Source organism: Taudactylus pleione, unplaced genomic scaffold, assembly GCF_031769625.1.
Source record: "Taudactylus pleione unplaced genomic scaffold, aTauple2 ptg001109l, whole genome shotgun sequence".
Taxonomy (NCBI): domain Eukaryota; kingdom Metazoa; phylum Chordata; class Amphibia; order Anura; family Myobatrachidae; genus Taudactylus; species Taudactylus pleione.
This window is the reverse complement of record NW_028285510.1, coordinates 284237-296629: the sequence shown is the minus strand read 5'-3', so window position 1 is coordinate 296629 and position 12393 is coordinate 284237.

Below are 12393 nucleotides of genomic sequence, written 5' to 3'. Positions count from 1 at the left end.
GGGTGCTCACATTGCAGCCACACCCCATAAGCCATGCACAAACACTGGTATATTGGAGGTGCTCACATTACATCCCCAGCCCATAAGCCATTCAGACCAGCGTGATTTGCAGTTTTTTTTAAAAAGAGGGTGGGGCCAAATGCCAGGAGGGGTGGGGCTTAATTGCGGGCCGTGTCAGGCGGCTCCATAAAAAAAAAAAAACGTTCATCTGGATGTGCCCAGGGGCCTGGGACAGTGTGTGGGGGCCCCTGACAACCGCCCCTGTCACCCTGTCTTTAATCCGGCCCTGACCATGTGGTTCGATGCGATTCATCTTACGATTTCCCTTGAACTCCCCGGCAGCTCCCGACCGCACGATTTGGTGTTTTTTTCTCACGCGATCAGCATACAATTACGATAGATAATATGGGCTGCACATCCTGTCATACGATATGATAGAACAGCGGCGGGAGCGCGCATCGTATCGTATCCAACCTAAGTACTACACGATTTCCAAACGATTCATCGTGCGACACGTCTAAAATCTGGCAATTGGCCCGAAAACGCGCTAGTGTATGGCCAGCATAAGACAGAATAGAGTGCTCAGATGTTCAATGTTCCCGATGTTTCGTATTTTGTACGCAAGCGGCGGATGTGAGGTTTCTCTGTTCGTAAGACATTTGCTAAGTCGTTAGCATGTTTTCGCCATAAAAATTAGCCACTGGGTTCTTGCTGGTAGCAGGTGAGCCCTCTGTGTGTCTGGAGACCCGTTGTGTCTGCGGAAGCTTAGACTTAAACTGGCCACACATCTACAGATTATCTGTCCAACCAGTCAACTATTTGATTGGTTGGAATTAAAATCTGGTAAGATATGGGAGTAAATGACAATCAGCAATTTGCTCCCAAACGTCGGAAAATGGACCAAAACTGTTGTTTGAACAAATAGTTTAGATCAAACATTTAATAAACTTGTCTGATCTATCATTTTCATCTGTTTTCTGGCATTTAGGAGCAAATTGCTGATCATCATTTACTCCCATACGTTACCAGATTTTCATTCCAACTAATCAACAAGTTGGCTGGTTGGATATAAGTTGGTCTAGTGTGTGGCCATCTTTACTCTGGAGGCTGATGGCCGCCTGATCTGCCTTCCATGTTTCCGGTTTTGATTGTGAGCGATGGATGTGAGATGCTATCAGTGGGTATCTCTAAGCACTGGGTGGCGAGTGTGTCACTAGCATATTTTAACAATTGCGATCCATAAAACATTGCACCTACGAGGGCATTTGCGTACACATCTGAATACGGCCCTCAGAACGCACCAGTTATTAGAAATGCTTGGGAAAATCTGAAAAACAAATGTTTGAGAAGCGCCCAACGGTGCTATATGTGCTGTTTGTTCACTAGTCTGTACACACTTGTATAAAAGTCCAATTATGGTCCGTATTCAAATAGACGAGAAAAGCTGTTTTCCACAAAAAAGTATCGCCGATCACTGTACTTATCGCCGTATTCAATTCCAGACGGTTTTCGCCTACGCGGAAAGTCAATGCAATGTAATAAGCGAAAAAGATTCGCCTCTGAATAGCAGGTGAGAAGAAGTGCAAATTTTTTATTTTGGGGTGCAAAGGTGGGGAAACCACTCAGGACCCTTCAGACAGCCCCCGCAAAGGACAACTGTATCAATAAAAAAACAGAAACCTCCCCCGGCAATGGGCGCGGCGCATGCGTGGCCTGTAGACAGCGCATGCGCAGGATCCCCGGCACACGGTCACTTCACTCCTGGCACATTGCAGGGACCACTTCCTTTCAGAGCCCCTGTCCCTGCGGGTGAAAATTTATACTTCTGGGCAGTACTGTATGATCACATCCTGTAATGCGATCTTGGGTGCTAATATGGTCATACTTACCGACTTTACCGGGCAGCATTCCAGGAGCAGCTGGAGAGGACCTGCTTCTTTCATCTTCGGGGGCTAGGCCCAGACAATAGCTAGCATTGCCCCCTCCCACCCTTATCAGGAAACCCCGCGATTTGCGGGTCCGTGAGGAGGGGGCGGGGCTAGATGACGCGATTCGTGCCATTTAGCCACACCCCCTCCATACTGACCCGCAAACATCTCTGAAAATCTCCCCATCCTAGGAAGTGGGCGGGATGAGGGAGATTTGCCTACTATTTCAGGGATGCGAGGGGGTTACCCGAAAAATCGTGAGCCTCCAGCGACTCGGAGAGTAGGCATGTATGAGTATGGTGCATTGATAAATGGGACCCTAAATCTGTATGGTATTTTTTTGTACATTTTCCAATGTAAAGTCGGGAAAGGAAAACAAAAAATACAGCAATGATATTTCAACCATGTTACAAGTTGCAACATACAATTAGAAAATAAAATAGGTATAAGTAAGTAAAGCTAGGACCAACAGCGTAGAGAGAGACACATTCAAATCAAAATCAATATCGATAGCCGTGGCTGGCACTCCAGCCAAGTTAGACATAGGTAGCTGTCATCTGCATATTAATTGGTGCGTCTTCGAGTGACGATCTGGTCTCGTACCATTGCGTGGAGTGGAAATATTTATGCAATTTTTTAAGTCCCCTGATAAGGAATCTATGAACCCCTCCCAAATTTGAATTTTTTTTTCACTGCGTTCTTCCTTTTGTAGTGAGGCCTCCAACTAGTCATTGTGGGACACATGAATCATTTTGGCTTTGAATAATTGTATAGAGGGGGGTTCCCTGTGATTCGATTGGTGAAAAATAAATTTGTGAGCCACCTCAGGTATAGTATTTATTAAGGGGTAGATGAATCAAAACTTCTAAAGAGGACAAGTGCAGGTTCTACCCTTACAACCACAACCAATTAGAGCCTAATTATCATTTTATTGAATGTACGAAGGGCCTGATTCAGACCTGATTCAGCTGAGCGCTTGCAACGGGGTCAATGGTGGCCCACAGCGCATGCGCACAACGGAGCCGGCTCCATCGTGCGCATGCGTAAGACCTGGCTAGCGATGGGCAATCCGTCTCTCCAGGTCTCGTACCAAAGGGGGCGAGCTGTCGATGTTGAGTGACAGCTCACCCCCTTTGGTGGGCGGGCCGGGGGAGTGGCTGCCCAAACGGAGGCGTTCCCATGAGAACGCCTACCGTTTGAGGACGGCCACACTGACATCACAAGTGATGTCAGTGGAGAGCTTCCGGCTCAATTTGAGCCGAAAGCTCTCTGGGGCTTGCGGCCATGAGACCCTACCACAAGGGTCTCGTTGCAAGCCCGATGGTCGCGATGGTCAAGACCATCGCGACCTTCATCATGGCCGCTCGCAATAGATGTGGGTGGTCACCCACAGCTATGCGAGCGGCCAGGAGGCAGCTCCAAAAAAAATAGCCCGGCCCTGATTCAGAGCGAGCGCTCTGTCAGAGTGTCCGGCTCTGAATCAGGGCCTAAATACGTCATAGCTAGGAGCTGATTGGTTGCTATGGGTAACTTCCAGTGATGTGCGGTCAGGTGGGGCAGAGCCTCTACTGTCATACTTAGGTATACTCCAAAGTTTTGACTGTACAAATGAATAGAAAAAATTGAAAAAAATATTATAAATATCTTCTTTGTTTTATTCTAATCATTTTTATAGTCAAAACTCTGGAGTAAAAAGTGTATGGGGGGTGAGGCACTGCATCCCCTGTTTACTTTTCCGCACATCCCTGATCAAAACTCACTAAATTACCAGCACTATATACTGCTGCACCTGTGTATAATGCCCACATGTACCCTCAGGTTCATATATATATATCTGTAACAGTGGCTCTGACACTAGCCAGTGCCTCCCAAGCCATTTACCTCACCACACGTCACTGCCAGTGCCTCCCCAGCCATTTACCTCACCGCACATCACTGCCAGTGCCTCCCCAGCCATTTACCTCACCACACGTCACTGCCAGTGCCTCCCCAGCCATTTACCTCACCGCACATCACTGCCAGTGCCTCCCCAGCCATTTACCTCACCGCACGTCACTGCCAGTGCCTCCCTAGCCATTTACCTCACCGCACGTCACTGCCAATGCCTCCCCAGCCATTTACCTCACTGCACGTCACTGCCAGTGCCTCCCCAGCCACTTACCTCACCGCACATCACTGCCAATGCCTCCCCAGCCATTTACCTCACTGCACATCACTGCCAGTGCCTCCCCAGCCATTTACCTCACCGCACATCACTGCCAGTGCCTTCCCAGCCATTTACCTCACCACACGTCACTGCCAGTGCCTTCCCAGCCATTTACCTCACCGCACGTCACTGCTAGTGCCTCCCCAGCCATTTACCTCACCGCACGTCACTGCCAGTGCCTCCCCAGCCATTTACCTCCCGCACGTCACTGGTAACTTCTCAATTTGTTGTTTATAGAAGGTTTGATACACCTCCCCCGGTATGAGAATATTGGTGAAAATCAGTAACCTACCTCCTAAAATTTGACATTCACAGCACAATTTCTGTCCCTAGAAGACCCAAGAAGATATTTCCGACACAATACAAGAGCAAGCAATTAGGGTTTTTCTCAAGCCACTTACTATGAGCATTTCTTAAACAGATTGTTAATGAAATGGTATTTCAGCAGCATTCCCGTATAAGAAAGGCATTACATTCTGTTCATGGGAAGATGAAGTAAAAAGGGACGTATTATAGCCCCGGACATAGAAATAAGCGCATAGCGCAGAGTTCTGCCCCCCATGCATACAATGCGTTTGTAAACATGGAAGCACATACATTGAAACACATTCTTTCGCCTCGCTAATGGGACTGGCATTGCTCAGAGCAGTCTGCTTGGCCATTGTCTGCAACCTCGGCAAAAGAAACATTATTCAGAGCCTATTCAGGATCGCGATAGAGGCGGGCGGGCTCAGCAATTATCAGAGACTCTATATTAACAAGGGCATCTTTGCTCTTTGTCTAAGCTGGCTTAATAAGGCCTGCTAATGGGGTCTGTGGGAAATGGGGGACGATAATAGCCCTGAACAAGGCTTATGTTTATATGGTGGCTTTTTGGGAAGTGAAAGCAGAGCCAAAAGTTACCGCATTGCAACTTTGACTTCTGTCTAACGAAAATCTGTGCAACCTGATATTAGACATTTCTTAAGGATCTATATATACAGTAAATATAGATCATTTTCTAATTTGCCATTTCCACATTGGCGGTCGCACGACTGCAACTTCATGCAAATGCCGATGCAAACCCCTTCTCTGGTGGCTGAATGTGTAAGGACTGAGACGCATACCCTGAAATACTGCTTGGTGCGTTTTTAGACCCTCAGTTGCACCATTAACACTTGCACCAGCCCCTATGGCTTCCTATGTGAGCGATTCTGCGTCTGTGTATGCAGCAATGATCTGCCATACGACCGCAACACTCCCATAAGGCCATAACATGCCCATAAGATGGACCATCTCTGTGCGTGCGCTAAGCCATCACCCCGTTAGCGCCCGTGAGCGCCCAGTTCATTTTCAAAACGTTTCTGAGACCGTGCATCTACCATGCGCCTCAATCGTAACTCCGCACGCTATCTGGATTCATGCGCAATGCGATTTAGAACAAAATTCTCCACTGCGTCCCTCAGAATGAGACCCAATGGGCAAAATTTACTAAGCAGCGGTTTCTATTCTATTCTAAACTCCGGCGGTTTGGTGGCGGTTTTGCAGCGGTTTCTAAATTACAGTCCTGTTCTATTCTATTCTAAACCCCGGGGGTTTGGTGGTGGTTTTGCAGCGGTTTCTAAATGACAGTCCTGTTCTATTCTATTCTAAACTGCCATCAAAACACATTTTAGAATAGAATAGAACAGGGCTGTCATTTAGAAACCGCTGCAAAACCACCACAAAACCCCCGGGGTTTAGAATAGAATAGAAACCGCCACTTAGTAAATTTTGCCCAATATCTCTTTATTCGGAAGGAGATAAACCAGTTTGAATTGCAGTTACTGTATTTTATTTTAACTTTTTTTTTTCTCAGATACTGTAAATGAAGGGATGTAGTCAGCGCAGCCGCCGGTCTAAAAGTCGATGCTGATATCCCGACAAGGGTGTTAAGATAGGCGTCGAAATGCCAACACCTATCTTAATCCCAACGCCGGAAAGCAGATGGACGGATGCCCGTACGAGGTAAGTCCTGGGGCGACCGTCCTCTTAGCTGTGCGGGAAGGGGGAGGTTAGGGTTAGGCACCCCTAGGGGGGAGGGTTAGGGTCAGGTACTACTGGGGGGGTTAGGTTTAGGCACTAAGGGGGGAGGGTTAGGTTTAGGCATGAAGGAGTGGGACTTAGGTTCAGGAACTAACGGGGAGGGTTAGGGTTAGGCTCCCAGAAGGGACGGTTAGGGTGGGAGGAGGGTAAGTATACTTACCCAATTCCTGTCGGGATCCCAACCATCGGGATGGCGCTGTCGGTATGCTGACAGGAGGCATCTCGACAGCCGGTATTGCATACCGATTCCGTAAATTAAGCATAACCTAATTTTCACCTATATTTCAGACTCATAGCGGTCTGTGCACACAGTGACCTTGGTGAGAGTGGTGGGTGAATAGGATAGGTTACATAGCGGTCTGTGCACAGGGCACACAGTGACATTGGTGTGAGAGGTGGGTGAATAGGATAGGTTACATAGCAGTCTGTGCACAGGCCACACAGTGACATTGGTGTGAGTGGTGGGTGAATAGGAAAGGTTACATAGCGGTCTGTGCACAGGGCACACAGTGACATTGGTGTGAGAGGTGGGTGAATAGGATAGGTTACATAGAAGTCTGTGCACAGGGCACACAGTGACATTGGTGTGAGTGGTGGGTGAATAAGAGAGGTTACATAGCAGTCTGTGCACAGGGCACACAGTGACATTGGTGTGAGTGGTGGGTGAATAGGAGAGGTTACATAGCAGTCTGTGCACAGGGCACACAGTGACATTGGTGACAGTGGTGGGTGAATAGGAGAGGTTACATAGCAGCCTGTGGACATGGCACACAGTGACATTGGTGTGAATGGTGGGTGAGTAGGAGAGGTTACATAGCAGTGTATGCACAGGGCACACAGTGACATTGGTGTGAGTGGTGGGTGAGTAGGAGAGGTTACATAGCGGTCTGTGCACAGGGCACACAGTGACATTGGTGTGAGTGGTGGGTGAATAGGAGAGGTTACATAGCAGCCTGTGGACAGGGCACACAGTGACATTGGTGTGAGTGGTGGGTGAATAGGAAAGGTTACATAGCAGTCTGTGCACAGGGCACACAGTGACATTGGTGTGAGTGGTGGGTGAATAGGAGAGGTTACATAGCGGTCTGTGCACAGGGCACACAGTGACATAGGTGTGAGTGGTGGGTGAATAGGAGAGGTTACATAGCGGTCTGAGCACAGGGCACACAGTGACATTGGTGTGAGTGGTGGGTGAATAGGAGAGGTTACATAGCGGTCTGAGCACAGGGCACACAGTGACATTGGTGTGAGAGGTGGGTGAATAGGAGAGGCTACATAGCAGCCTGTGCACAGGGCACACAGTGACATTGGTGTGAGAGGTGGATGAATAGGAGAGGTTACATAGCAGCCTGTGCACTGGGCACACAGTGACATTGGTGTGAGAGGTGGATGAAAAGGAGAGGTTACATAGCAGTCTGTGCCCAGGGCACACAGTGATATTGGTGTGAGTGGTGGGTGAATAGGAGAGGTTACATAGCAGTCTGTGCACAGAGCACACAGTGACATAGGTGTGAGTGGTGGGTGAATAGGAGAGGTTACATAGCAGTCTGTGCACAGGGCACACAGTGACATTGGTGTGAGTAGTGGGTGAATAGGAGAGGTTACATAGCAGTCTGTGCACAGGGCACACAGTGACATTGGTGTGAGTGGTGGGTGATTAGGAGAGGCTACATAGCAGTGTGTGCACAGGGCACACAGTGACATTGGTGTGAGTGGTGGGTGAATAGGAGAGGTTACATAGCAGTCTGTGCACAGGGCACACAGTAACATTGGTGTGAGTGGTGGGTGAATAGGAGAGGTTACATAGCAGTCTGTGCACAGGGCACACAGTAACATTGGTGTGAGTGGTGGGTGAATAGGTGAGGTTACATAGCAGTCTGTGCACAGGGCACACAGTGACATTGGTGTGAGTGGTGGGTGAATAGGAGAGGTTACAAAGCGGTCTGTGCACAGGGCACACAGTGACATAGGTGTGAGTGGTGGGTGAATAGGAGAGGTTACATAGCGGTCTGTGCACAGGGCACACAGTGACTTTGGTGTGAGTGGTGGGTGAATAGGATAGGTTACATAGCAGTCTGTGCACAGGGCACACAGTGACATTGGTGTGAGAGGTGGGGGAATAGGATAGGTTACATAGCAGTCTGTGCACAGGGCACACCGTGACATTGGTGTGAGTGGTGGGTGAATAGGAGAGGTTACATAGCAGTCTGTGCACAGGGCACACCGTGACATTGGTGTGAGATGTGGGTGAATAGGAGAGGTTACATAGCAGTCTGTGCACAGGGCACACAGTGACATTGGTGTGAGAGGTGGATGAATAGGAGAGGTTACATAGCAGTCTGTGCACAGGGCACACAGTAACATTGGTGTGAGTGGTGGGTGAATAGGAGAGGTTACATAGCAGTCTGTGCACAGGGCACACAGTAACATTGGTGTGAGTGGTGGGTGAATAGGAGAGGTTACATAGCGGTCTGTGCACAGGGCACACAGTGACATTGGTGTGAGTGGTGGGTGAATAGGAGAGGTTACAAAGCGGTCTGTGCACAGGGCACACAGTGACATAGGTGTAAGTGGTGGGTGAATAGGAGAGGTTACAAAGCGGTCTGTGCACAGGGCACACAGTGACATAGGTGTGAGTGGTGGGTGAATAGGAGAGGTTACATAGCGGTCTGTGCACAGGGCACACAGTGACTTTGGTGTGAGTGGTGGGGGAATAGGATAGGTTACATAGCAGTCTGTGCACAGGGCACACAGTGACATTGGTGTGAGAGGTGGGGGAATAGGATAGGTTACATAGCAGTCTGTGCACAGGGCACACCGTGACATTGGTGTGAGTGGTGGGTGGATAGGAGAGGTTACATAGCAGTCTGTGCACAGGGCACACAGTGACATTGGTGTGAGATGTGGGTGAATAGGAGAGGTTACATAGCAGTCTGTGCACAGGGCACACAGTGACATTGGTGTGAGTGGTGGGTGAATAGGAGAGGTTACATAGCAGTCTGTGCACAGGGCACACAGTGACATTGGTGTGAGTGGTGGGTGAATAGGAGAGGTTACATAGCAGTCTGTGCACAGGGCACACAGTGACATTGGTGTGAGTGGTGGGTGAATAGGATAGGTTACATAGCAGTCTGTGCACAGGGCACACAGTGACATTGGAGTGAGAGGTGGGTGAATAGGAGAAGTTACATAGCAGTCTGTGCACAGGGCACACAGTGACATTGGTGTGAGAGGTGGGGGAATAGGAGAGGTTACATAGCAGTCTGTGCACAGGGCACACAGTGACATTGGTGTGAGTGGTGGGTGAATAGGAGAGGTTACATAGCAGTCTGTGCACAGGGCACACAGTGACATTGGTGTGAGTGGTGGGTGAATAGGAGAGGTTACATATCAGTCTGTGCACAGGGCACACAGTGACATTGGTGTGAGTGGTGGGTGAATAGGAGAAGTTACATAGCAGTCTGTGCACAGGGCACACAGTGACATTGGTGTGAGAGGTGGGGGAATAGGAGAAGTTACATAGCAGTCTGTGCACAGGGCACACAGTGACATTGGTGTGAGAGGTGGGGGAATAGGAGAGGTTACATAGCAGCCTGTGCACAGGGCACACAGTGACATTGGTGTGAGAGGTGGGTGAATAGGAGAGGTTACATAGCAGTCTGTGCACAGGGCACACAGTGACATTGGTGTGAGTGGTGGGTGAATAGGAGAGGTTACATAGCAGTCTGTGCACAGGGCACACAGTGACATTGGTGTGAGTGGTGGGTGAATAGGATAGGTTACATAGCAGTCTGTGCACAGGGCACACAGTGACATTGGTGTGAGTGGTGGGTGAATAGGAGAGGTTACATAGCAGTCTGTGCACAGGGCACACAGTGACATAGGTGTGAGTGGTGGGTGAATAGGAGAGGTTACATAGCAGTCTGTGCACAGGGCACACAGTGACATTGGTGTGAGTGGTGGGTGAATAGGAGAGGTTACATAGCAGTCTGTGCACAGGGCACACAGTGATATAGGTGTGAGTGGTGGGTGAATAGGAGAGGTTACATAGCAGTCTGTGCACAGGGCACACAGTGACATTGGTGTGAGTGGTGGGTGAATAGGATAGGTTACATAGCAGTCTGTGCACAGGGCACACAGTGACATTGGTGTGAGGGGTGAATGCTCTGCTACCACCAGTCTGTATAGCGCTGCTGGTCACGTGGCCAATCAGGCGACAGGACCCCTATGCAGGGTTATACAACTAGAACACCTCAAATAAAAATACATTTTGGCAGAAGCGATATCCTCGTGCGCGAAGCCGCGAGCAACAACTAGTTTCTAATATTTCTATGCAGTATGTTTGCACTAAGGAATATGTTTGTTTCTTCTTGCTTTTAACATTGATATGAATATATTTTAAATTCTACACTTAATTATCTTGTTGAATTGGATTTTCGATCCAGCCTATTAATACAGAATAGTTACCATTGATGGTTACCATCGATGGCAAAATAGAAAGTGGCCATTGATGGTAACCAACTATGCAATGGATGACCATCGATGGCTTCACCAACCAATGGTCATCCCTGTTCTATGGCCTGTGGGCCAATCAGAACCGGATTGCGTGGTTTTGCACGTGTTGGGGGGGCGTAGCTCTGCTCCATATCCCGGCAGCTTGAAAAAATCAAACAAAAAAAACTATTTTGTTATGTTCTTCCATCGTTGGAGGGAAAACATCTGGTTCTCCACCATCAATGGGAACAAAATTCGACATCGGCCAAAAACCATCGATGATTGTGAATCAACGATGGCCGTTAGCCATCCCTAGAAGCAGCCATGTGGAGCGTGACAGGAGCCGTGTTGTGTGTGTCGATGTAGAGAAGCAGCTGGCAGGAGTGTGTGTGTGTGGGGCACTGTGCCATGACTGAGGGCACAGAGAATGGGGATCAGCAGCTGATTGGGGTAACAATGGCTGTGAGGAGGAGTGCTTAGTTTCACTGAACTTACTACAGCACCAAAGAGAGGAGAGGCTGTGCAGGTCACGTGCTACATGCTGATAGTCAGGTGCGGGCATCTGGACAGGTCCCCTTTGCATTGTAATACATGTCAGGTGAAGTAGTGCACATTGCACAAGTATAGGGGCTGATCTTATAGGAAGTGGATTTTCTGCAAAGACTATAACCATTTCAAGTACAATTTAATACCTGGGTATTCTTAATAATGAGCTCCAACATGCTGATCAGTGAAGATTAGGGACACTGGGCCTGATTCAGAGCCGCTTGTAAGCGGCCGCTCGTTCGTTCCGAGCGATGTTTGCCCAACTGCGCATGCGTACGGATCGTAATACGCATGCGCAAACCAGTCAGTGCAGCCGAAAATCGTTTGTTCGCTAAATAGCGAGTGCCTGGTAATTTGAGTGACAGGAGGAGGCGTATGTGGGTGGTAACGGGGGAAGGTGCTTGAAAACGGGGAGTTGAGATCAGAACGCAGGCGTGCTTAAAGGTCAAAACCGGCGTTTTATGGGTGTGCATAATTAATACAGCAGCGTCATTGACCACGTCACTGGGTTATTTTATAGTCAGAACTGCTCGCAAGATTGCGGTAGGAAAAACCAACCACAAGAATAGCGAGCAGTTCATACCCTGGCCGATGTACTCGATTAATCTAATAAATAGCGGACATGACATAGGATGCGAGCGGCCAGGGGGCGTAGTTTCCAAAAAACCGATCGCAAGTTTTGTTCGCTCATTCAGACATAGAGGCGTGAACAGACCACAAAGAGCGAACGGTTCATTTGAATAGCCACCCCTTTTTTCAGAACGAACGACCGCAAATAGCGTCCAGCTCTGAATCAGGCCCTCTATTCCTGGGCGCACTAATGAGAAGCACGGTAGTTCATGCTTGCCGACATTTAGCTCTCTCCTTCCGGGGTGGAGCTGTCGGCCTTACAGGGCTGGGGGCGTGATGCGGCCAAAGGGGGCGGGGCCCGGCACATGACACAACATTGGAGGCGGAGCATGGGGACGTGACATCATAATCGCGTCTTCGTGGCTCCGCCCCCTCTTCACAATGCCGTGATTAATGGCATTGTGCAGCCGGGGGCGGAGCCACGATGACGCGATTCAGCGCGAATCGCATCACCGGCCCCCCTGCTGCCCGTGTTTGTACTTAAAAGCGCGGGGGGTGCGGGCACATCGCCAGGGCCAAGAGGAT